Source organism: Mytilus trossulus, unplaced genomic scaffold, assembly GCF_036588685.1.
Source record: "Mytilus trossulus isolate FHL-02 unplaced genomic scaffold, PNRI_Mtr1.1.1.hap1 h1tg001334l__unscaffolded, whole genome shotgun sequence".
In the NCBI taxonomy this organism is placed as follows: Eukaryota; Metazoa; Mollusca; class Bivalvia; order Mytilida; family Mytilidae; genus Mytilus; species Mytilus trossulus.
The window spans coordinates 15,001-20,000 of record NW_026963771.1 but is presented as its reverse complement, the minus strand read 5'-3'; positions in this window follow the sequence as shown (position 1 = coordinate 20,000).

The following is a 5,000-nucleotide window of genomic DNA, read 5'->3' as shown; positions in this document are numbered from 1 at the left end:
GGCTGAGAAGGGACGTGGTCGACCTGATAGCGGTGCTACCGCATGCAATGGGGAAAAAAAAATCTTTTTTCAGCGGGCTTACCCGCGGCTGAGAAGGTACCGCGGGTATCAGTGTACGTGGTCGACCCGATAGCGGGCTACCGCGGGTAAAGGGACGTGGACGGCCGTGCTAGCGGGCTACCGCGGGTATCATCGTACGTGGTCGACCCGATAGCGAGCTACCGCGGGTAAAGGGACGTGGACGGCCGTGCTAGCGGGCTACCGCGGGTATCATCGTACGTGGTCGACCCGATAGCGGGCTACCGCGGGTAAAGGGACGTGGACGGCCGTGCTAGCGGGCTACCGCGGGTATCATCGTACGTGGTCGACCCGATAGCGAGCTACCGCGGGTAAAGGGACGTGGACGGCCGTGCTAGCGGGCTACCGCGGGTATCATCGTACGTGGTCGACCCGATAGCGGGCTACCGCGGGTAAAGGGACGTGGACGGCCGTGCTAGCGGGCTACCGCGGGTATCATCGTACGTGGTCGACCCGATAGCGAGCTACCGCGGGTAAAGGGACGTGGACGGCCGTGCTAGCGGGCTACCGCGGGTATCATCGTACGTGGTCGACCCGATAGCGAGCTACCGCGGGTAAAGGGACGTGGACGGCCGTGCTAGCGGGCTACCGTAAGAAGGGACGTGGTCGACCCGATAGCGGGCTACCGCAGGTAAAGGTACGTCGACGGCCTCGGTAGCGAGCTACCGCGGGTAAGAAGGGACGTGGTCGACCCGATAGCGGGCTATCGCAGGTAAAGGAACGTCGACGGCCTCGGTAGCCAGCTACCGCGGGTAAGGAGGGGACGTGGTCGACCCGATAGCGGGCCATCGCAGGCAAAGGAACGTCGACGGCCTCGGTAGCCAGCTACCGCGGGTAAGGAGGGGACGTGGTCGACCCGATAGCGGGCCATCGCAGGCAAAGGAACGTCGACGGCCTCGGTAGCCAGCTACCGCGGGTAAGGAGGGGACGTGGTCGACCCGATAGCGGGCCATCGCAGGCAAAGGAACGTCGACGGCCTCGGTAGCCAGCTACCGCGGGTAAGGAGGGGACGTGGTCGACCCGATAGCGGGCCATCGCAGGCAAAGGAACGTCGACGGCCTCGGTAGCCAGCTACCGCGGGTAAGGAGGGGACGTGGTCGACCTGATAGCGGGCTATCGCAGGTAAGGGAACGTCGACGGCCTCGGTAGCCAGCTACCGTGGGTAAGAAGGGACGTGGTCGACCTGACAGCGGGCTAGCGCGGGTATAAGTGTACGTGGACGGCCTGATAGCGGGCTACCACGGGCTTATGCGGGTCTTCACGTGCCTACGTAGACTTTAACCCGCGGTAGCCCGCAAAAGGCCGACCACATACCTTTACCTGCGGTAGAGACCCGTGATCGCCCGCTACCAGACAGGCCGACCACGTACCTACACGTATCGAGGAATAATGCCAGCCTGGGTCCTGACACGGCCTAAGTAACAGGCTTTAGGGTTAGGGTTAGGGTTAGGGTTAGGGTTAGGGTTAGGGTTAGGGTTAATTTAGGGTTAGGGTTAATTTAGGGTTAGGGTTAGGGTTAGGGTTAATTTAGGGTTAGGGTTAATTTAGGGTTAGGGTTAGGGTTAGGGTTAATTTAGGGTTAGGGTTAGGGTTAGGGTTAGGGTTAATTTAGGGTTAGGGTTAGGGTTAGGGTTAGGGTTAGGGTTAGGGTTAGGGTTAGGGTTAGGGTTAGGGTTAGGGTTAGGGTTAGGGTTAGGGTTAGGGTTAGGGTTAGGGTTAGGGTTAGGGTTAGGGTTAGGGTTAGGGACGGGCATCGTCAAGAGGCGGCTTAGGGTTAGGGTGTACGATGCCTGCCTGCCTTCGTTACGTTACGTTACATGAAATGTGATCGTTTCATCGAGAGACCTGCTGTACTATTCTTACGTGCGGCTTCCCGATGAAAAATTGTCAACCTGTAACACTTTTTGACTAGGCTATGGCTTTGGCCGGCCGCCGATGGTCGAGAGACCCGCGGTAACCTGTCCGCGTCTCACGTGCGACATCCCGATGAAAATTTCACCCACGTAAAAAATATTTACCGAGGGTATTGTTTGCCGGCCTGGATGGTCGAGAGACCCGCGGTAGCTCGCCTGCGTCTAACGTGCGGCTTCCCGATGAAAATTTCACCCTTCTAAAAAATTTTTTACCGAGGGTATAGTTTGACGGCCTCGATGTGTCGAGAGACCCACGGTAGCCTGTCCGCATCTTACGTGCGGCTTCCCGATGAACATTTCAGCCTTGTAAAATTTTTTTTACCGAGGGTACAGTTAGACGGCCTCGATGGTCGAGAGACCCGCAGGAGCCTGCCTGCGTCTAACGTACGGCTTCCCGATGAACATTTCAGCCTTGTAAATTTTTTTACCGAGGGTATAGTTAGACGGCCTCGATGTGTCGAGAGACCCGCGGTAGCCTGCCTCGTCTAACGTGCGGCTTCCCGATGAACATGTCACCCTTCTAAATTTTTTTTACCGAGGGTATAGTTTGACGGCCTCGATGTGTCGAGAGACCCACGGTAGCCTGCCTGCGTCTATCGTGCGGCTTCCCGATGAACATTTCAGCCTTGTAAATTTTTTTTTACCGAGGGTACAGTTAGACGGCCTCGATGGTCGAGAGACCCGCGGTAGCCTGCCTGCGTCTATCGTGCGGCTTCCCGATGAAAATTTCACCCTTGTAAAAATTTTTTACCGAGGGTATAGTTTGAAGGCCTCGATGGTCGAGAGACCCGCGGTAGCCTGTCCGCATCTTACGTGCGGCTTCCCGATGAACATTTCAGCCTTGTAAATTTTTTTTTACCGAGGGTACAGTTAGACGGCCTCGATGGTCGAGAGACCCGCAATAGCCTGCCTGCGTCTAACGTACGGCTTCCCGATGAACATTTCAGCCTTGTAAATTTTTTTTTACCGAGGGTACAGTTAGACGGCCTCGATGGTCGAGAGACCCGCAGTAGCCTGCCTGCGTCTAACGTACGGCTTCCCGATGAACATTTCAGCCTTGTAAAATTTTTTTTACCGCGGGTACAGTTAGACGGCTTCGATGGTCGAGAGACCCGCGGTAGCCTGCCTGCGTCTAACGTGCGGCTTCCCGATGAAAATTTCACCCTTCTAAAATTTTTTTACCGAGGGTATAGTTTGACGGCCTCGATGTGTCGAGAGACCCACGGTAGCCTGCCTGCGTCTATCGTGCGGCTTCCCGATGAACATTTCAGCCTTGTAAATTTTTTTTTACCGAGGGTACAGTTAGACGGCCTCGATGGTCGAGAGACCCGCAATAGCCTGCCTGCGTCTAACGTACGGCTTCCCGATGAACATTTCAGCCTTGTAAATTTTTTTTTACCGAGGGTACAGTTAGACGGCCTCGATGGTCGAGAGACCCGCAGTAGCCTGCCTGCGTCTAACGTACGGCTTCCCGATGAACATTTCAGCCTTGTAAAATTTTTTTTACCGCGGGTACAGTTAGACGGCTTCGATGGTCGAGAGACCCGCGGTAGCCTGCCTGCGTCTAACGTGCGGCTTCCCGATGAAAATTTCACCCTTCTAAAATTTTTTTACCGAGGGTATAGTTTGACGGCCTCGATGTGTCGAGAGACCCACGGTAGCCTGCCTGCGTCTATCGTGCGGCTTCCCGATGAACATTTCAGCCTTGTAAATTTTTTTTTACCGAGGGTACAGTCAGACGGCCTCGATGGTCGAGAGACCCGCAGTAGCTTGCCTGCGTCTAACGTACGGCTTCCCGATGAACATTTCAGCCTTGTAAATTTTTTTTTACCGAGGGTACAGTTAGACGGCCTCGATGGTCGAGAGACCCGCAATAGCCTGCCTGCGTCTAACGTACGGCTTCCCGATGAACATTTCAGCCTTGTAAATTTTTTTTTACCGAGGGTACAGTTAGACGGCCTCGATGGTCGAGAGACCCGCAGTAGCCTGCCTGCGTCTAACGTACGGCTTCCCGATGAACATTTCAGCCTTGTAAATTTTTTTTTACCGAGGGTACAGTTAGACGGCTTCGATGGTCGAGAGACCCGCGGTAGCCTGCCTCGTCTAACGTGCGGCTTCTTGATGAACATTTCAGCCTTGTAAATTTTTTGTTCCGAGGGTACAGTTAGACGGCCTCGATGGTCGAGAGACCCGCGGTAGCCTGCCTGCGTCTAACGTGCGGCTTCCCGATGAATATTTCACCCTCGTAAAATTTTTTTACCGAGGGTATAGTTTGAAGGCCTCGATGGTCGAGAGACCCGCGGTAGCCTGTCCGCATCTAACGTGCGGCTTACCGATGAAAATTTCACCCTCGTAAAATTTTTTTTACCGAGGGTATAGTTTGACGGCCTCGATGGTCGAGAGATCCGCGGTAGCCTGTCCGCGTCTAACGTGCGACACCGCGATGAAAATTTCACACCTCGTAAAAAATTTTTACCGAGGGTATAGTTTGAAGGCCTCGATGGTCGAGAGACCCGCGGTAGCCTGTCCGCATCTAACGTGCGGCTTACCGATGAAAATTTCACCCTCGTAAATTTTTTTTTACCGAGGGTATAGTTTGACGGCCTCGATGGTCGAGAGACCCGCGGTAGCCTGCCTGCGGTCTAACGTGCGGCTGCCCGATGAAAATTTCACCCTCGTAAAATTTTTTTACCGAGGGTATAGTTTGAAGGCCTCGATGGTCGAGAGACCCGCGGTAGCCTGTCCGCGTCTAACGTGCGACACCGCGATGAAAATTTCACCCTCGTAAAAAATTTTTACCGAGGGTATACTTTGCCGGCCTGGATGATCGACAGACCCGCGATAGCCTGTCCGCGTCCAACGTGCGACACCACGATGAAAATTTCACCCTCGTAAAATTTTTTTACCGAGGGTATACTTTGCCGGCCTGGATGATCGAGAGACCCGCGGTAGCCTGTCCGCGTCTAACGTGCGACACCACGATGAGAATTTCACCCTCGTAAAATTTTT